General features: G+C 36.8%; 1 protein-coding gene across 7 annotated transcripts in view; it reads right to left on the bottom strand.

Moving 5' to 3' along the window:
* The window catches only part of LOC129397422 (ATP synthase subunit a-like), a 903,826-nt gene that overhangs the window by 79,128 nt on the left and 802,264 nt on the right, over positions 1 to 22,434 (bottom strand). For 2 of the 7 annotated variants that reach the window (XR_010111632.1, XR_010111629.1), the window contains one exon: positions 3,203 to 3,340. The exons of the other annotated variants lie outside the window; for them this stretch is intronic. The gene's annotated coding sequence lies outside the window, so the exon portion shown is untranslated. The remainder of the gene's footprint in view (positions 1 to 3,202; positions 3,341 to 22,434) is intronic. 7 annotated transcript variants of the gene reach the window in all.

Below are 22,434 nucleotides of genomic sequence, written 5' to 3' on the forward strand. Positions count from 1 at the left end.
ATAAACCATTTTCTGGATCTTCTCACTGGCTCAACTGGATCCAAAACTATTTTCTCACTGTAGCCTAAGGAATGTCACCTACTGATTTCCTTTGTCCTGGCTTATATCTCACATTTAGAGTTAGAAGTAGAATTCATTTCCCCTAAAACATTTATATTGTGCGGGGGAAGTGTGGAAACTTGAATGAAAATAGGGGCATTGTCAAGAGAGGGGAAAGCATATATTGGGGAACTAATCATAATGACTAACAATGGATACTGCATTACTTAGTTTCTGTGTTCATTTGGAATAATTGATTTCACTAATTTATGCAACAAATCTTTGTTTAGACCAGGTCGCGTTGCTCACTCCTGTAATCCCAGCACTTTGGGAGGCCAAGGCGGGAAGATTGTTTGAGCTCAGGAGTTTGAGACCAGCCTGGGCAACACAGTGGGACCCCATCTCTACAAAAAATAAGAATTAGCCAGGCATGGTGGTGCATGCATGTAGTCCCAGCCTGCAAGGCTGAGGTGGGAGGACCCCTTGAGCCTCGGGGGATGAGACTACAGTGAGCTATAATTGCACCACTGTAATCCAGCCTGGTTGACAGATTGAGACCCTGTCTCAAAAGAAGAAAAAATTATTGTTAACTTTAGGCCAGGTACCAAGGATTCAGCTGCATACTAGACATAACGTATCTATGCTCCTTGATTTAGTGTTTTCCAGAGGGAGGAAGAAAAAACAAATAACAAGTCTTATAGATTGTGTTAATTGCACTTAAGCAAACAAAGACAACAATATGACTGACATTAAGATACGATGTTTCAGAAATGTGATCAGAGAGGATTTCATTAGAAAGTGATATTTTCAGCAACCCTGTATTATTTTGCTTTCTTTCTTTCTTTTTTTTTTTTTTTTTTTTTTGAGATGGAGTTAGGTTCAAGTGATTCTTCTGCCTCAGCCTCCTGAGTAGCTGGGATTACAGGCATGCACCACCACACCTGGCTAATTTTGTATTTTTAGGAGAGACGGGGTTTCTCTATGTTGGTCAGGCTAGTCTCGAACTCCTGACCTCAGGTGATCTGCCCACCTCGGCCTCCCAGAGTGCTGGGATTACAGGCATGAGCCACCGCACCTGGCCTTTTATTTATTGTTACAAAAAAAGGAGTAAAAGAGAGCAAAAGAAGAAGTAAGGAGGGAGTGAAGGAGGAAAAGTATTGAAGAACAAAAGATTTACTAAAGATTGCACACTAGATTATTCTTTTATGCTGCTGTTGTTACTTTGGAGGAAATTAGAATATGCTCCATTCTACTGCCATGAAAATCTAAAAATCTTATACCTGTCTCAGAGAAAGGCCAGAGAAAATTGCTATATATAAAACTACTAGATTTAAATGGCTATCAATGTTCTTGAAACTTTAATTAGCCTGAGTGGTACTTAAAGCCATGCAGTCAGGAAGGAAGATGGTGGGGAGGGAAGAGAAGTGGATTATGCAGCTGTTTCAGGGGCATACACTTCCACAAAAATATTATGCAGAGCCCAGCATGAAATAGATTCTTAGCATATGCTTATTGAGTAAACATATGCATATTAAAAATTTTCTATATAAATAGCACTAACAAACATATTGACTACCTACTCAGTATAATGCCTTCTCCCACGTTTTTGTAATTGAAAAGAAACTGTATGATTAACAGTGATAACTGATTCTTAGAGAACAAATTTATACACTGAGATCACATAAGAATGCACAAGGAGCAGTGTATGAAATCTTAAATGAACAAGCAATGCCATGAAATTGCTCCTTTGGTGCTAAATACCAAACTTATTGGTTTGGGGAAATGGAGATGATATTGTCTAGTTTATTTGGTGTCATTATGTATTATAAAATCCATTCCAATTTAGTTACATCTGAAAATTCATTGTAATAAACTTTATTTACTCCACTAACTCAGATGAAAATTATGTTTTAGGAAGTAGAAACAGTAGTAGTTTGGGTAGAGAATAAAAAAATGTATTCTAGAAGTCGGTGAGCACATAGATAGCTAGTAGAGGACTGCATGGGAGCTAATTTCCAAATATGGTCCCCAAATGAATCAAGGTTCTTCATAATTTCCTTCTTCTATGGCCCCTTCCACAGTGATTGGAATTGGCCTTGTATAATCAAGAGAATACAGCAGAAGTGATGCTGAGTGACATTTGAGATTAGGTCATGTCAAGCCTTGCAACTTTCACTTGAGTTTCTTAAAATGCTCCTTCTGGAAGTCAGTGCCATGAAAGTATTCCAGCTACTGTGAGACTCCTACACTCTTCAGAGAGGCCACTTAGAGAGACAAAAAGAGATGCTTGACTCCACTCAGCTATTTCAATCCACGCATCACATGCAAGAAAATAAGCTATCTTGATTTTTTTGAACTCTATTAGACCCCATAGAGGAGAATAGAAAAACCAAGTTGACCTCTAGAACTAAAGCGCTGGAAGTGGCCCCAGTGATGCCATGTCAATCATCTCCAGTCATTTCAGCCACTCCAGCTGAGGCCCAAACTCGCAGGAAGAGGGATAAGCCATCCCACCATGCCCTGACAAAATACCTGAACCACAGAATGAACATACATATAAATTGTTGCTGTTTAACCTGCTAAAAGTTTGGAATGGTTTGTTACTCAGGAATATATACCAGAACCAAAATTTGGTACCAGAGGCAGGTTTTTTTTTGTTGTTAACAAAAATGCAAAGCATGTGCCTTTGAATTTGGGAGCTTGTGTTGAGTGGAAGAGTAAAGGATCCCAAGTAGACTGTGAGAGTGGAAAAAGAATGCAGAAAAAGTGTTATTGGAGGCTGCAGAAAAGATAAACTGTGTAATATTGTGGTAGAAAATTTAGAAAAATTGCTGACAGCTGCAATGGAAATGTGGTGGTTTTAGAATATTTCCACAAATTCTTTGATACTCCCCCTTTTAAGAAGTGGAGCCTAATTTCCCTCCTTGAGTGTAGGCTGAATTTAGTGAGTTGCTGCTAATGAAAAAGTGAAATAAAAATGTATGACTTGAAAGAGTAGGTTATAAAAGAAACTGCAGCTTCTTACTTGCCCTCTCTTTGGTAGACTGTCAAAAGATGCCAATTATGCTGGGAGGACTCCCTGACTACCCTGTGAAACCAACACCTTCTGCCAGCAGCCCATGCAGAACTGAGGAATTCTGCCAATAGTGACATGACTCAGCACCTAGATTGTTGATCCTCCAGCTTCAGGCGTGTTGACAGTTGGCCACAAACCCCACTGACATCTTGATTGCAGATTCATGAAGAGTCTTGAGCCAGAAGCATCCAGCTAAGGCACTTCCAGATTCTTGATTCTCAGAAACTATGTGAGAAAATAATTTTTGTGTTGTTTTATCTTAAGATGCTAAATTTCAAGGTAATTTTTTACACGGCAATAATAATATAGGGGGCACAGAAAATAAAAATGAGCCTATCAACTAGAGGATCTTGTTTAGCAGACATTAAGGCAGAATGTTGAGAGAGCCAGCTGGTTCCTTTTAGTTGTGTATAATGAACTATGGCTATAGAGAGATGAGATAAAGAAGGAACTGGTCACTTTTTAAGCTGAAATTTGAGGATACATGAAAGAGCCAGGATTAGCTTCAGATTACAAAAGATTCTCAGTTTAAGTAACAGCCTCAAAACAAGGTCAAATACAGCATCTTGCCAGTAAAATGTGACCACAGAGCCATAATGGGATGAAATTTTCAGGAAGAGGATAAGTATAAGTTTCAAGTGTATGGGATGTGGGTTGTTGTGGTCAGAGAGCTGATGGTAGAAGAGTGCATTGTCCCAAAGATGAGAGCAATAGTATCTCTAAACCCACGTGCTTCTTCTGCAGTGTAACCTTCCTAATTCTACTTCAGAGATGACATTTATTTCTCCACCTTCTGGAATCTGGGTTGACAATGCAACTGCCATGACAAAATGAAAGCCGTGGAAGTAATGCTGACCTTGTGCTGACCTTGTCATGGGTATAGCCCTTGGCTGGCTAGGCAGTTTCCATTTTCTGTCTCTGAGAAGACAGACACCATGTAAGAAATGTGACTATCCTGAGACCACCACACTGTACAAAATACAAGCTATATATGGAGGTCCTGCAGGATGGCACATCATGTACAGAGAGACAGAGCAGCTCAAAGCCACTGAGGTATCCATCATGTGAATAAAGAACCTATCTTGGAAGTGGATGTTCTTCCAGTCTTTTTAGTCTGTTGCATGCTGCTATAATAGAACACCAGAAACTGAATAATTTATGAACAATAGAAGTTTATGTGGTTCACAGTCCTGGAGGCTGGGAATTCCAAGATTAAGAGGACATTTATTACAGAAGACATCACATGTGCAAAAGGTGTCATAAAGGCAAGAGAGTATGCAAGGGAGGGCAACAGGGGGCCAAACTCTCTTTTATAATAAACCTACTATGATAAGAACATTAATGCATTTATGAGAGCAGAGCCCCCATGACCTAAATACCTCCCATTAAGGCACCACCTCCCCAAACTATTACACTGGGGATTAAATTTCCAACACATGAACTTGGAGGACACATTCAAACCACAGCGAGCCCCAACTGACATGTACCACCCACCTAAGCTTATTTCTATGTCATGATAAAAATAAAACGGTTCTTTTAAAATACTAAATTTGGTGTGATTTGTTCTATACCAATAAATTAGAACTCTAATTCTGCATGACTCACTTGAACACTGCTCTATCAAAAAGCACAAAGCAAAGCTAGTGACTTGGTTCTGACAAATGAAATACAGTAAAAGGAATGAGATGTCACTTTGGAGATTAGACTATAAAAAGACTATGATTTCTATCTTGGTGCACTCTCTCACTCTCATTCCCTCTCTTTAAGGGAAGCTGGGAAGCTGGCTGTCATGCTATGAAGCGGCCCTGGAAAGCTGGAATCCAACTTCCATATCATGATGACCCTCAGGCAGCCTATCAGGAAGGAAGCCCATATAGGAAGAAATGAGGACTGCTGGCCACCGTATTAAGCTTGGGAGACTGTCTGAGGTCTGACAATAGTCACAAAAGTGAATTGGGAAATTGACCCTCCCCTAGTTGGGCCTCAAGATAATTGAACTGCAGTGGAAAGCTTGAATGCAATCTTTTGAGAGATGTTGAGGGAAAACCACCGGAACACATTACTGCCAGATTACTGACCAATAGAATCTATGAAATAGTAAATGTTTGTTGTTTTAATCCACTCATTTCAAAGTAATTTATTATGCACCAATAGATAACTAATGCAACTAATACAATCCTCTTCTACTCTTCTTAGTTTTTTTTTTTTCCTTCTGTTGAGAAGCCTGTTCTCTAATGGTTTCTCTCTCTCTCTTTTTTTTTTTTTTTTTTTGAGACACAGTCTTACTCTATTGCCCAGGCTGGAGTGCAATGGCGCGATCTCGGCTCACTGCAACCTCTGCCTCCTGGGTTCAAGCCATTCTCCTGCCTCAGCCTTCCGAGTAGCTGGGACTACAGGCGCGCGCCACCACGCCCAGATAATTTTTTGTAATTTTAGTAGAGATGGGTTTCACCGTGTTGGCCAGGATGGTCTCTATCTCTTGACCTCGTGATCTGCCCGTTTTGGCCTCCCAAAATGCTGGGATTACAGGCGTGAGCCACGTGCCGGGCCTGTTTCTCTTTTTATTTTATCTTTTTCTCTGCCTAAGATGTTTATCTTTTTAAAATTCTTTATACTTTTTAAAATCCTTAGCTTTATACTCTGATGGTTGGGTCAAATTTTCATTGTATTTATTATTCTGCTTGAGGTTCACAGTTACTCTACAACTTTTTTTTTATTACTTTCCAATAATTTGGAAATTGAAGCCATATCTTTCCACATATTGCTTCTATATCATTCTTTCTTCTCTTTCTGAGACTCCAATTACAAACATGATAAAACTTCTCAGTATGTCCCTCAGGATTTTTATGCTGTCTTGTGCATTCTTCATTATTTTAATTCTCTGTACATTTAAAAAATTTTAACACTTCTGGGTACATGGTAGGTGTACACATTTATGGGGTACATGAGATATTTTGATAAAGGCATAAAATGTGTACTAATCACATCAGGATAAACAGGACATCCATCACTTTCAACATTTATCCTTTGTGGTTGAGCACAGCGGCTCATGCCTGTAATCCCAGCACTTTGGGAGGCTGAGGTGGATGAATCATGAGGTCAGGAGTTCGAGGCCAGCCTGGCCAACATGGCAAAACCCGGTCTCTACTAAAAAATACAAAAATTAGCCAGGTGTGGTGGCAGGCACCTGTAATCCCAGCTACTCGGGAGGCTGAGGCAGGAGAATCGCTTGAACCCAGGAGGCAGAGGTTGCAGTGAGCCAAGATTGTGCCACTGCACTCCAGCCTGGGCAACAAGAGCAAGACTCTGTCTCAAAAATAAATAAATAAATAAATAAATAAATAAATAAATAAATAAATAAATAGTTTATCCTTTATGTTGAAACAATCTAATTAGATTCTTTTAGTTATTTTTAAATGCACAATTAAATTATTATTGACTATAGTCACCCTGTTGTGCTAGCAAATACTAGATACTGTTTACTCTTTTTAACTATTGTTTTTTACCCATTAATCATCTCCACTTCCTCCTCATCACTCCACCATTCTTCCCAGCCTCTAGTAACCATTATGCTCTCTATCTCCATGAGTTTAACTTTTAACAACATAGATGGAACTGGAGGTCATTATGTTACATGAAATTAGCTATTTTTTGTATCCATTAAAAATTCCCACCTCCCCCGACATCTGGTAACTATCCTTCTACACTCTATATTCATGAGTTCAGTTGTTTTGATTTTTAGGTTCCACAAATATGTGAGAATGTGCAATATTTGTCTTTCTGTGCTTAGCTTATTTGACTTATAATGACCTCCAGTACCATCCATGTTGCTGTAAATGACAGGATCTCATTCTTTTTGTGGCTGAATAATACTCCACTCTGTATATATACCACAATTTAAAAAATCTATTCATCTGTTGATGGATACTTAGGTTGCTTCCAAATCTTGGCTATTGTGGATAGTGCTGAAGAAATCATGGGAGTGCAAATATCTCTTTGGTATACTTGATTTCCAGTCTTTTGGGTATATACCAAGCAGTGGAATTACTGCATCATAGGATAGCTCTATTTTTAGTTTTTCAAGGAATGTCTAAATTCCTCTCCATAGTTGTACTAATTTATATTCCCACCAACAGTGTTTGAGGGTTCTCTTTTTTCCATGTCCTTGTCAGCATTTGTTATTGCCTGACTTTGGGATAAGAGCCATTTTAGCTGTATTAAGATGATATATCATTGTAGTTTTTATTTGTATTTCTGGGATAATTAATGATGTTGAGCATCTTTTCATATACTTGTTTGCCATTTTATGTCTTCTTTTGAAAAATGTCTATTCAGATCTTTCACCCATTTTTAAATTGGATTATTTGATTTTTTTCCTTTAGAGTTGTTTGATCTCCTTATATATTCTGGTTATTAATCCCTTCTCAGATGAGTAGTTTGCAAATATTTTCTCCCATTCTATGGGTTGTCTCTTCACTATGCTGATTGTTTCTTTTGCTATGCAGAAGCTTTTAAACTTGATGTGATCCCATTTGTTCATTTGTGCTTTGGTTGCCTATACTTACTGGGTATTACTCAAAAAACCTTTGCCCAGTCCAATGTCCTGAAGAGTTTCCCCTGTGGTTTATTTTAGTAGTTTTATATTTGATGTGTTTGATTTAAGTTTTTAAACCATTTTTATTTTATTATTTATTTATTTTTTGAGACAGAGTCTCACTCTGTCACCCAGGCTGGAGTGCAGTGGCGCGATCTCAGCTCACTGCAAGCTCTGCCTCCCAGGTTAACCCCATTCTCATGCCTCAACCTCCTGAATAACTGGGACTGCAGGTGCCCGCCACCACATCCGGCTAATTTTTTGTATTTTTAGTAGAGATGGGGTTTCACCGTGTTAGTCAGGATGGTCTCAATCTCCTGACCCCATGATCTGCCTGCCTCGGCCTCCCAAAGTGCTGGGATTACAGGCCTGAGCCACCAGGCCCAGCCTGATTTTTGTATATGGTAAGAGATATGGGTCTAGTTTCATTCTTCTGCATATGGATATCCGGTTTCTTCAGCACTATTTAATAAAGAGATTCCCCCCCCACCCCCAAAGTATGCTCTTGGCATCTTATTGAAAATGAGTTCACTGTAGATGTATGAATTTTTTTCTGGGCTCTGTTTTCTGTTCTATTGGTCTATGTGTTTGTTTTCATGCCAGTACCATGCTGTTTTCATTACTATAGCTATCTAGTATACTTCAAAGTCAGGTAATGTGATTCCTCCAGTTTTGTTATTTTTGCTGAGGATAGCTTTTGCTATTCTGGGCATTTTGTGGATCCATATAAATTGTAATTTTTTTATTTCTACAAAAAATGTCATTGGTATTTTGATAGAAATTGCATTAAATCTGTAGATTGCTTTGGAAAGTATGGATATTTTAACAATATTGATTCTTCCTACCCATAAACATGGAATACCTATCCATTTTTTTGTGTCCTCATTAATTTATTGCATTAATGTTTTGTAGTTTTCATTATACAAACCTTTCACTTCTTTGGTTAAGTTTACTCCTACATATTTTATTTCTAGCTATTGTAAATGGGATTGCTTTTTTGATTGTTTTTTCATATTCTTGGCTGTTGGCATATAGAAATGCTACTGATTTTTGTATGTTCATTTTGTATTCTGAAACTTTACTGAATTTGTTTATTACTTTTAGTTTTTTGGTATAGTCTTTTAGGTATGTTCAAAAATAAAATTATATCATCTGCAAAAAAAGGATAATGTGACTTTTTCCTTTCTAATCTGGATGCCCTTTATTTTTTTCTCTTGTCTGATTGCTCTAGCTAGGACTTCTAGTACAGTGTTGAATACTAGTGGTGAATGTGGGCATTTTTGTTGTGTTCCAGAGCTTAAAGAAAAAACTTTCATTTTTTGCTTCATTCAGTATGATACTAGCTGTGGTTCTGTCATATATGGCTTTTATGGTATTGAGGTGTGATCCTTCTAGATCCAGTTTTTTGAGGGTTTTTTAAACCATAAAAGGGTGTTAAATTTTATCAAATACTTTTTAGCATCAGTTGAAATTATCATATGGTTTTGTCCTTCATGTTGTTGATATGATGTATCACATTGATTGATTTACATGTGTTGAACCATCCCTGCATCCCTAGGACAAATCCCACTTAGTCATGATAAATGATCTTTTTAAAGTATTAGTGTATTCTGTTTGGTATTTTGTTGAGGATTTTTGCAACAATGTTCATCATGAATATTGGCCTATTGTTTTCTGTTTCTGATGTGTCTTTGTCTAATTTTGGTATCAGAGTAATGTTGTCCTCACATAATGAATTTGGAAGTATTCCCCTCTCCGCTATTTTTCAAAATAGTTTGAGTAGAATTGGTATTGACTCTTTAAATGTTTGGTAAAATTCAGCAGTGAAGTCATCAGGTTCCAGTGTTTTTGCTGGGAGATTGTTTATTATGGCTTTGATCTCATTACTTATTATTGGTCTATTCAGGTTTTTAATTTATTCCTGGTTCAATCTTGGTAGGTTGTATGTGTCTAGGAACTTATCCACTTATTCTAAGTTTGTCAATTAATTGGTATATTGTTGCTCATAGTAGCCACTTATGATTCTTCGAATTTCTGTGGTATTGGTTGTAGTGTTTCCTTTTCATATCTGATTTTGAGTCTTCTCTATTTTTTTAGTTAGTTTACCTAAAGGTTTGTCAATTTTATCTTTTCAAAATCTTTTGTATTATTTTCTTCATTTCAATGTATTTATGTTCTGATCTTTATTACTTCTTTTCTTCTACTAATTTTGGTTTTAGTTTGCTCTTGATTTTCTATTTCTTTAAGATGTATTGTTAGGTTGTTTATTTGAAGTTTTTCTTCTTGTTTGATGTAGGCATTTATAGCTAAAAGCTTCCCTTCTAGTACTGCTTTCCCTATATCCGACAGGTTTTGGGATGTCATATTTCCATTATCATTTATTTCAAGAAATCTTTCAATTCCATTCTTAATTTCTTCATTTACTCTGGTCAGTCAGGAGCATATTATTTAATTACCATGTGTTTTTACAGTTTCTGCAGTTCCTCTTTCCATTGATTTCAATTTTTATTCCATTGTGGTCAAAGAAGATTCTTGATATTATTTAAATTACAAAAAAATGTTTTAAGCTTGCTTTGTGACCCAACATGTGGTCTGTTCTTGAAAAAGATGCATGTGCTGGGGAGAAGAATGTGTATTCTCTAGCCATTGGATGAAATGTTCTCTAAATATATATTAGGTCCATTTGGTCTATAGTGCAGATTAAGTCTGATATTTCTTTGCTGATTTTCTGTCAGGATCATCTGTTCAATGCTGAAATGAAGTCTCCAGCTATTGGGGTCTAACTCTCTTTTTAGCTTTAATAGTATTTGCTTTACATATCTGGGTGTTCCAGTGTTGGGAGCATATATATTTATAATTGTTACATCTTCTTCCTGAATTGACCCCCTTTATCATTATATAATTACCTTTATTCTTATGGTATTTTTTTCTTGGAATCATTTCATCTGATATATGTATAGCTACTTCTCTTTTTTTACCTTTATTGGGGTGGAATGTCTTCTTCCATCCCTTTATTTAGTCCATTTACATTCAGTGTTATTATTGGTAAGTAAGGACTTACTCCTGACATTTTTAATTTGTTTTCTGATTGTTTTGTGGTCTCCTCTTTGTTATTTTCTTCCTTCTTGTCTTCCTTTTAGTGAAGGTGATTTTTTTCTGGTGGTAAGATTTAATTCTTTACTTTTTGTTTTTCGTGTATCTGTTGTTATGTTTTTTGATTTGAGGATTTCCATGAGGCTTGCAAATACTATTTTCTAACCCATTATTTCAAGCTAATAAATCCCTCAGATTTCATCTGTCTGGAAAAATATTTATTTCTCCTTCATGTTTGAAGGATATTTTCACCAGATATATTATTCTTCAGTAAATGTTTTTTTCCTTCAGCACTTTAAATATGTCATGCCCCTGTCTCATGGCCTGTAAAGCTTCCACTGTGTTGAGGTATGTTTCTTCTATATCCAGTTTTTTAAGGGTTTTTATCATGAAAAGGTGTTGAATTTTATCAAATGCTTTTCAGCATCAGTTGAAATAATCATTTCTTTTTCTCCATACCATTGATAATGATGTATCGCATTGATTGATTTCCAGCTGCTGCCAGATGTATTGGATCCCAATAGTGTGTTACTTGTTCCTTTTCTCTTGCTGCATTTATAATTACTTCATTATTCTTGCCCTTAGGAGTTTGATTATTAAATGCCTTGAGGTAGTTTTTAAGTTAAATCTGCTTGGTGTTCTATAACCTTCTTTTAACCGAATATTGACATTTTCCTTTAGGTTTGGGAAGTTCTCTGTTATTATCCCTTTGAATAAACTTCAATCACTAGCTCTCTCACTACTTCTTCTTTAAGGCCAATAATTGTTAGATTTGCCCTTTTGAGCCTTTTAATATATCTTGCAGGCATGCTTCATTCCTATTTGTGCTTTTTTCTTTTGTCTCCTCTGACTATACATTTTCAAATAGCCTGTCTTCAAACTCACTAATTCTTTCTTCTGTTTGATCAATACTGCTCTTAAGAGACTCTGATGCATTCTTCAGTATGTCAATTACATTTTTCAACTGCAGAATTTCTGTTCGAGTGTCTTCAATTATTTCAATCTCTTTATTAAATCTATGTGATAGGATTCTGAATTGTTTCTCTGTGTTATTTTGAATGTTTTTGAGTTTCCTTAAAACAGCTATTTTGAATTCTCTGTCTGAAAAATCACATATCTCTGTCTTTCTGGGATTGATTCCTGGTACCTTATTTAGTTTGCTTGATGAGGCCATGTTTTCCTAGATGGTCTTGATGCTTTTGAAAATTTTTTAGTGTTTGGGTATTGAAGAGTTAGATATTTATTGTAGTCTTTGTCATTTTGGCTGGTTTGTTCCCGTCTCTTGGGAAGGCTTTGCAGGTATTTGAAGGGACTTTGGTGCTGTGATCTAAGTTTTCAACTATTCCAACCATATCTAACTTACGGGAAACACAAGCCAAGTAATGTCGTAGCTCTTGAAGACTTGTTGAGGTACCACCTTGGTGGTCTTGATAAGATCTGGAAGAATCCTCTGGATTACCAGGCAGAGAATCTCATTTTCTTCCCTTACTTTCTCACAAACAGTTGCTCTCTGTGCTGCACTGCTTAGAGCTGGGGATGTGGTGGCACAAACACCCCTGTGGCCACCACCGCTGGGACAGCGCTGGGTCATACGTGAAGCCAGCACAGGATTGGGTTTCACCCAGGGTTTGCAGTAACCACTACCTGGCTGCTGCCTATGCTCACTCAAGGCCCTAGGGCTCTATATTCAGCATGTGGTGAAGCCAGCTTTTCTCTTTGCAGATATAGCCACATTCATATCTTTCCCTTTTGAGTGGCAAATTCCCTAGGCCCCTAGGTGGGTCCCAAGATGCCATGTGGAGGCCAGGGACTGGAGTCAAAAACCTTACAAACCTACCTGGTGCTCCATTCTATAGAGGCTGAGCTAGTACCCAAACCACCAGATGAAGTCCTTCCCACTATTCTCTCCCTTTTCCACAGGCAGAAGCTTATCTGCTCTTGTCCACCATCACCACAGGCCCACGCGGAGTACTGCCAGGCTACTGCTGATCTTCACTTAAGGCCCAAGGGCTCTTTAATCAGCTTGTGGTGAATACTGCCAGGCCCAGATCTCACCCTTCAGGCAAGTGGGCCCCCCTCTGACTCACAGCAGGTCCAGAAATGCCATCCAAGAGCAAAGGCTTGGAATTGGGACACCAAGATCCTGCTTGGTGTTCTACCTGACTGTGGCCAAGCTGATAACAAAGCTGCAAGGCAAAGTCCACTTTACTCTTCCCTCTGCTTTTCTCAAGCAAAAAGGAATTTCTCACTGTAGCCACTGCAGCTGGGAATGTGATGGGTTTCACCTTAAGCCAGCACATCTCACCATCTCACCCAAGGCCCACAGTGTGTGCTCTCTGGCTACTACTGCTGATTGTTCAGGACCCAAGGGCTCTTTATTCAGCAGGTGATAAATGCTGCCAGGACTTTGCCCTTCCCTTTAAGGCAGCAGGTTTTCTTCTTTCCCAGGGTGTATTTAGAAATGTCATTTTGGAGCTAGGGCCTCAAACGGAAGCCTCATGACTCTGCCCAGTACCATATCCTACTGTGGCTGAATTGATATCCAAATTGCTTAAAAATGCCCTCTTTACTCTTCCCTCTCCTCTCCTTAAGCAGAAAGAAGGAGTCTCTTTTGGAGCTGCAAGCTGTGCTCCTGGGGTTTGGAGAGGGATGGTACAAACACTTCCTTGGCTGCCCTGGCTGGTGTCTCACTAGGTCACATGTCTCCCAAGTCTGCTGCCTCTGACCCCAGCACAGTACTAGAACTTGCCTAGAAATTACAGTCCTGGTGACCCAGATGGCTTTTCAACTTTATTTTTGGGCCCCAGATCATTTTCGTCTGTAGTAGCCAGGCTTGCTAGAATTCAAATTCCAACCAGTGGGACAGATGACTCCTGTCCGGCTCAGGCTGCTCTAAATGCTCCCTCGGTGGGTGTTGGGTGAGTTCTGTTCAGGGCTGCTTTCCACTGTGGCAGGGAAGAACTGAGTTCCAATGCAATGTCCCACAGTCACTGCATTATCAATTCCCCAAGTTCGCAGATTCTCCATGTCATGCGGCCATTGCTGAGGCATGGGGGAGGGATGGTACTGACAATTCAAGACTGTCTTTCCTACCTCACCAGTACCTCTTTCAGTGATATCAAGTTAAAACCAGACACTGTGATCACTCACCTGATATTTGGCTTTGTGAAGGTGCTTTTTTGTATAGATCATTGTTAAATTTGGTGTTCTCGCAGAGAGGACACTTGGAGGAGGCTTCTATTCAGCCATTTTGTATCACGTCCCTCCTCTCTTCCTCTTTTTTTATCCAGTATTCTGACCTGTATTTAATTTTACTAATGATTTTTCAGATATCTGTAATGTATTGTAAAACATTCTTAATTTTTGTTACTGTTTCTTTTTTCGGTGTCTAGAATTCCACATTTTAAAATACTATTTATTTTCAAAAGCTTTCCATTATATATATTTCTTTGAAAATATTCAAGATAGTTATATGAAAGTCATTATGTAACTCCATTTTGTGAAAAACATTCAGGATATTATTTTAAAGGCATTGTATAACTAAATCCTTTGTGTATCTGATTTTATTATTAATATTTTACTTAATTAAAAATGATAATTTGTTTTTTCCTATGTGCTTGATCATTTTAGGCTTAGTAATATAAATTCTATACAGTTAAGCCTAGTATTATATCTTCCCTTCCTCCAAAGGCATGTATATGTAGGGGAAATAATAACCTTCCATCAACTTAATCTAATAATAAGAAGCAAGATAACTTTAAGTTGGAGTTAATTACCCTGTGAAAGCTAGACCATTCTCAAGTCACTCTTCCTCCCTGAGTATAATCCTAGTTGTGGGGTGTTTACCAGCACTGATTCCTGGGCAGGCTCTGGACTCTGGTTTTGTCATTCCAAGCCTTGCCCTATTTTCAAAAGCTCTGCTTAGCTTTTCAATCTCTCTATTGCCTTTTGGCAATTTTCAAATACCAGGTTCCTCTTTCTGTAATTTTTCTTTTTTTTTGTTTCCAAGTCATTGTATTCATAATTTTTCAGTGTCTTCTTACCTTTGTGATGCCTTCAAGCATATGTCTACAAGATTTTTTGATCAGTTTTTCTATTTGTTCATGGTAGGAGGTTAGTTCACATATTCTAGTCCACTATGTCAGAAATGGACATCTCAGACTGATTTTTTGCCTCTCAAGTGACAGAGTATTTACTTCGGAGGGGAGGAGCTACTCTTGTTTTAGGGGAGGGAAAAACACAACAATATATGTGTGTGTGTGCGTGTGTGTGTGTGTGTGTGTATGTGTGTGTATTTGGTTTCAGCAAAGATTCTCTTTTGAAAAGGAGAGATGTTGTGCATACCTGTTGTCCCTATATTTATTTTTTATCTATTGTGACATATCACCATCTTCATTAAATTTTTGTTAAACTATATATCCTAACCACATTTTGTGAAATGATGATGTAGATGCAGCTTCTGTACCATATAAGGATGACAGTAGCCATTTATGATACAGTAAGGGGTGACCTGCTGATATAGTTTGTTATTTGTTCCTGTACAAATCTCAGGTTGAAATGTAATCCCTAGCATTGGAGGTGGAACCTGGTGAAAGGTGCTTGGGTCATGGGGGAGGATCCCTCATGGTTTGGTGCTGTCCTCACAATAGTAATTTCTCACAAGATGTGGTTATTTAAAGTGTGGCATCTCCCCACTCCACTCTCTCTCTTGCTTCTGTTTTTTCCACATGACATGCCTGCTCCTGCTTTGCCTTCTGCCACAAGTAAAAGCTCCCTGAGGCCTCCCCAGAAGCCAAGCAGATGCCTATCTCATGCTTCCTGTACAGCTTGCAGAACCATGAGCCAATTAAACCTCTATTCTTTATAAGTTAGCCAGTCTCAGGTATTTCTTTATAGCAATGGAAGAACAGCCTAACACACCTGCTTTGGGAAAATAAATTTGTAATGATGTTTCTCTGTCCAAATTTAGAACCATGTATATAAAAAGTATTAGGACAGAAATACTGTTGGACTGAGGGTAATAGACTTTATTCAATGCTAAAAAGCTGTCATCAGAGATATACTATTCAGGATATACTCATATATACACTTCTTAGCATTATTTTTGTTTGTTTTTCTCAGTGAGGATGTGGCCTTGATGACAACTGAGTATGGTTCAAGCACCAGGAGATCTTAAAGTTTGTAAATATCTCCTTGAAAAGGAGTCCATGGATTCTGCATGAATTCTTTTTGAATAATAATTAAATCAATAGATAAATTTTAGACTAAAATAGAAACTCTTTGCATACCAAATATCTTTTTCTTGCCAAATACTATAGACAATTCTCAAACTTCTGCCTGATTAAAGTCTCTGTGACACTGAGTCTGAAAGAGATTGTTTCACTTGGTTTTTATTATACCTCATTCTCTTATTTTTCTCTTCTCTCTCTGCCTACTCCTTCTCAATCCCCCTTGCTAGTGTGTACTCTTATGCTCCCATGCCTCAAGCTTTGGATTTCAGTGCTCTTTGTTTCTCTAACTGTACTCCCTCCTTGAGTAATTTTATTCGGTCTCATGGTTTGAATTCCAAGAAATCTAACTCAAATCTACCCAAAAATTCTAAAATCTAATTGAAATCTATCTAAACCTTTCCTTTTAACCACAGATTTATATATTTTGCTCACTGGGCATGTAAAAAGACATCTCAAACACAAATGGCCGAAACTGAACCATGTCTTTGTATACATTCTTAATTCTTACCAAAATTATTCCTCCCAAAGTATTCTCCATCTCAGTGAGTATTTCCATTACCTGTTTAGTTTCATATGCCTATGGATCACCCTCAATTTATTTCTGCTTTGAAGATACCCCATTCAATTAATTTTTGCCATTACTTTGCTTTATTTCCTTCTATTTTGATTGAATCTAATAAACTCTACACATTCTTACCACCTCTACTGCCACTACCATAATTCACATCTCCATCACTTATTTTTATTGTGTACAAGCTCATTATTAGTGTCACTGCTTCTATACCTAACATCATAATTCAGTTTTCACATACTTTCTTTTTTTGTTGTTTCTTTGAGACAGGGTCTCACTCTGTCACCCTGGCTAGAGTGCTGTGGTGTGATCACAGCTCACTGCAACTTCTTTGGGGCTCCAGCAATCCTCCTACTTCAGCCTCCCAAGTAGCTAAGACTTCAGGTGTGCACCACCTGAAGTCTATTTTTGTATTTTTTTTTAAATACAAAAGTTTAAAGTACAAAGATTTTTAATTTTTGTATTTTTTGTAGAGATGGGGCTTTGCTGTGTTGCCCAGGTTGGTCTTTAACTCCTGGGCTAAGCAATCTACCTGCTTTGGCCTCTCAAAATGTTGAGATTAATAGGCATGAGCCACCATGCCCAGCCTCCACATACTCTCTGAATGAACTATCTTGGAATAAGGGTTTAAAAAATTGATGATATCTCACACTGACTGTATCCTTTCAATGGGCTCCACATTGGAAGTAGAAAAATCTAGATTATTTTGTGTAACTAATAGAGCCTTATATGGTTTGTCTGCTGCATAACTGACCTCATCTTCTATTATTTTTCTGTTTCAATGTATTACAGCTACTTTGACATTAATGTTGTGCCTTAAATAAGGAAGCCTTTTCTTGCCCCGGAGTCTTGGCATTTCCTGTTGCCTTGGCCTAGAACATTCTGCTTACTGATTTTTATGGTAGATTTCTTATTTCTTATTGTTACTCAGGTATTATTTCAAATATTGAATATGCAGTTCAGTAATAGAGTATTGAGAGGAAAGGAGCCAAAAAATTTTTCTGAAGTGCTGTACAGGTCCATATCTTGATCTACATAGTGAACATGCAAAAAAATGACGCAGTGATGCCTTGATTCATAATTTTTATGTACTTTTCTGTTTATTAAACATTTTAAAGGCCAGGTGTGGTGGCTCATGCCTGTAATCTCAGCACTTTGGGAGGCTGAAGTGGGCAGATCACCTGAGATCAGGAGTTCCAGCCCAGCCTGGCAAACATGGCAAAATCTCATCTCTACTAAAAATACGAAAATTAGCTGGGTGTGGTGGCACATGCCTGTAATCCCAGCTACTTGGGAGGCTGAGTCAGTAGAACTGCTTGAACCCAGGAGGTGGAGGTTGCAGTGAGCCGAGATCATGCCATTGCACTCCAGCCTGGGTGACAAGAATGAAACCCCATCTCAAAAAAAAAAAATAAGATTTTTATATTAAACTCTTCAGAGTCCTCCCATGATTATTTATTTAAACAATCTGCCCAAGCAGATCCTATTACTCAGCTTTATTTCCTTTACAGAGGTTAACACTACTAGAAATAACTGTATATTTAAATATACACATGTTTATTATGTCCTCCCAAGCTAGAATGGAAGATATTCAGGACATGCGTTTTGCTTGTCTTTTTCACCATTATATCTCTAAGAACTTGAACAGTACCTGGGACAGAGAAGGAACAAAATAATGTTTGCTTGAATAAGTTAAGGGAGAAGTTTAGCATATTTTATTAATTTTTTCACTATACAATGTACAGATAACTTACAGGGAAGGACATAGCCACCTTGGTTAAGCTCTTAATAACTGTGTCACAATTCATTATTTCCTTATGTTTCCTGAAGAAGAAAAAAATGTTGCATGATACATGCAAGGAAATTGGCATAATATCTCTTTATTAGAAATTTCTTCTCTCTCTTTTTGTTCCACCAATTGAAATTCTATTTATTTTCTTCTAATAGTTTTCTTTCAGAAGCCTTTCATAAATTTCACCTGTCTCAAATAGATATTATCTCAATCTTTTCAAAATTCGTGTAAACATTATTTTTCCATCTTGCCTATATTAAACATATTTGAGTCCTGAATACTTCCATTTAACTAAAAACTTCTTGAGAGGAGAAAATGTCCATATTTATCTTTCACTTCTGTAGTTTTTCATAGTGGTATGTACATATTATGCCTTTAATGAATATTTTAATTGGATTTATTCAAAATTCCAGGCAGGCTGTTAAGAGGCAAGGCTATGATTAGGAGACAGCAAATAGATTAGTATGAAAAAGAGAACCTAATTAGGTAAAGAGGTTATCAATGCAAAGTCTTCTTGACTTACTTTCCTGTCTGTTGTCTCAACTATTCTAATGAATTTCCCAGGTCAGAACTTATTAAAACCATAAGTTTGATTATGATTATGACCCTACTGCTTAAAATGCTCCAATGGATAAACTCTGCCTTCTGAATAAAACAGAGGTTTCTTTAAAAAGTTTTGTTTAAGATATATCATTTTATGGGATACATAAATATTGTAAAGAGGTTACTGCATTGAAGCAAATTCACCTATCCATTGTTTCACAATTACTCATTTTTAATTAATTAATTAATTAATTTTATTTTTTTTTGAGACAAAATCTTGCTCTGTCGCCCAGGCTGGAGTGCAGTGGCACAAACACTGCTCACTGTAACCACTGCCTTCTAGGTTCAAGAGATTCTGCTGCCTCAGCCTCCCAAGTAGCTGGAATTACAGGCACCCGCCATCACCTCTGGCTAATTTTTGTATTTTTGTAGAGATGGGATTTCTGGTCTTAGCCAGGCTGGGCTCCAACTCTTAACCTCAAGTGATCCACTCACCTTGGCCTCCCACAGTGCTGGGATTACAGGTATGAGCCACTGTGCCCGGCCAATTACTCACGTTTAAAATTTGTGTGGCAAGAGTAGCTAAAATCTACTAATTTAGCCGGAATCTCATACGAAGTACAATTTATTACACATAATCATAATGTACATTATACCTCTAGACTTACTGGTCCTTCATATCTGCTACTTTGTATCCTCAGACCTATACTTCCCCATGTCTTTTCCCCACTGCCCCACGCCTGGTAATCACTGGTTTGGTCTTTTTCTCTGTACATTTGAATTTCTTTTTGTTGTTTTAGATTTTATATATAAGTAAAATCATGCAATAGTTTTCCTTCTGTGCCTGGCTTGTTTCACTTTGCATAATATTTTCCAGGCTCATTCATGTTGTGGCAAAGGGCACTATCTCATTCTTTTTAGGGATGAGTAATGTTCCATTATATATATGTACCATTTTCCTTTATCTATTCATTCATTGACACTTAGATTTTTTCCACATCTTGACAATTGTGAATAATGCTGCAGTGACCGTGGAAGTGCAGGTATCTTTATGATGTGGTGATTTTATTTCCACTGGGCATATGTACAGAAGAAAGATTGCTGGGTCATATGGTAGTTTTATTTTTAATTTATTTAGAAACCTCCATATTGTTTTCATGATGACTGTACCAGTCTACATTCTTACCAACAGCATAAAATAGCTCCCTTTTCTCCACACTCTCATCAACATCTGTTATCTTTTGACTTTTTAATAATTATTTTAATGTATCACATAGTGGATTTGATTTACATTTTTCTGAGGATTAGTAATGTTGAGTACCTTTTCATATACCTGTTTGCCATTTTATTATATATTTCTGCTATGGAGAAATGTCTATTTAGGTTTTTTGCCCATTTTTTAGTAGAGTTATTTGGTTTTCCACTCTTGAGTTGTAGGAGCTCTTTATAAATTTTGAATATTAATCCCTTATCAGCTTTGTAGTTTGCAAATATTTTTTCTTAATCTGCAGGCTGCCATTTTATTTGTAGATTATTTCCTTTGCTTTTGCAGAAGATTTTATGTTTGATGTATTTTTTTTTTTTATGTATTTACTTTTGCTTTTCTAGCCTGAGCTTTGGCAGTGATATCCAAAAAACCCACTGCCAAAGCCAATATCAAGGAGTTTTTCCCCTATGTTGTCTTTCAGGAGTTTTATAGTTTCTGGCCTTATATTTATATCTTTTATCCATTTTGAGTTTATTGTTGTGTATGGTGTAAGGTAAAAGTCCATTTTATCCTTTTGTATGTTGAAATCTAGTTTTCCCAATACAATTTATTGAAGATACTGTCCTTTCCCCCTTGTGTGCTTTTGGCATCTTTTACAAAAAGCAGTTGACCATCAATGTGTGGATTTATTTTTTGGCTCTCTATTCCGTTCCAGTGCTCTATATGTCTGTTTTTATGCTAGCACCATACTTTTTTGATTACTATAACTTTGTAATAGATTTTTAAATCAGAATATGTGGTGCTGTCAACTTCATTTTTCTTTCTCAGAATTGTTTTGGCTATCCAGGGTCTTTTATCATTCTGTATAAATTTTAGGATTGATTTTTCTATTTCTGTGAAACATGCTATTGGGATATGGGTAGGGATTGTGTGTATTAAATTTGTAAATACACTTGGGTAGTATGGATTTTCAATAATATTAAATTCTGCATATTCATGAGCATGGAATATCTTTCCATTTATTTGTGTCTTCTTCAATTTTGTTCATAAATGTTTTATAGTTTATTTTTTAATAAATCTTTCACTTTCTGGGTTACATTCATTCCCAGGTATTTTTTATGTTATCATAAATGGAATTGTTTTCTTGATTTCTTTTTCAGTTAGGCTGTTGTGTATAAAAATACTACTAATTTTATATGTTGATTTGAGTATTGCAACTTTACTGAATTCATTTATTTGTTCTAACAGTTTTTTGTGTAGTATTCAGGGAATTTTACATATAGGATCATGCCATTATTCAAAGCAAGATAATGTTATGTCTTCCTTTCAAATTTGGATGCCTTTATTTCTTTTTCTTGTCTGATCATTCTTACTAGTACTTCTAGTACTATTCTGAATAAAAGTGGCAGGAGCGACATCCTTGCCTTGTACTGGATCATAGTGGAAAAGGTTTCACTGTTCCTCCCTTGATAATAATGTTGGCTGTGTTAATAAATTACTTTAATTTTATTGAGAAACATTCTTTCTATATTTAAACTGCTGAGAGCTTTTATCAAGAAAAAATGTTGGAGTTTGTCAAATGCTTTTTCCACATCAATTGTGATTATCATGTGTTTTTTCTTTCATTCTGTTAATGCGATGTATCACATTGATTGACTTGTATATGTTACACTAGCCTTGCATGCCAGAAATAATTTCACTTGGTCATCATCTATAATGTTTTTGATGTGTTGATGGGTTTATTTGCTAACAATTTACTGAAGATTTTTGAATCAATGTTTATTTGTGAAATTGGTCTCTAGTTTTTTCCTGTGATGTCTCTGGCATAGGTGTCAAGATGATGATGGCCTACTAAAATGTGTTTGAAAGTGTTTCCTCTGGCTCTCTTTTCAAAAGAGTTTAAGAAGTTTTGGTATTAATTATTTTTTTAATGTTTGGTAGAATTCAGCTGTGAAGGCATCTGGTCCTAGGCTTTTCTTTATTGGGAGACTTTCTTACTACTTCTTCAATCTATTTGTTATTGGTCTATTTAGTCTTTATATGTCTTCCTGACTCAATGTTGGTAGGTTATATTTTTCTAGGAATTTATCTCTATAGGTTATCCAATTTGGTGGCATATAATTATTCATAATTATCCCATATGATCCTTTTTATTTCTGAAGTATCCATTGCAATTTCCTCACTTTTATTTTTGATTTTATTTATTTGAGTCTTCTCTTTTTCTCTTGATTAGACTAAGGGCTTGTCAATTTTTTTTATTATTTTCAAAAAGCTAAGTCTTCACTTTA

This window comes from Pan paniscus, chromosome 2 (genome assembly GCF_029289425.2).
Source record: "Pan paniscus chromosome 2, NHGRI_mPanPan1-v2.0_pri, whole genome shotgun sequence".
NCBI lineage: Eukaryota > Metazoa > Chordata > Mammalia > Primates > Hominidae > Pan > Pan paniscus.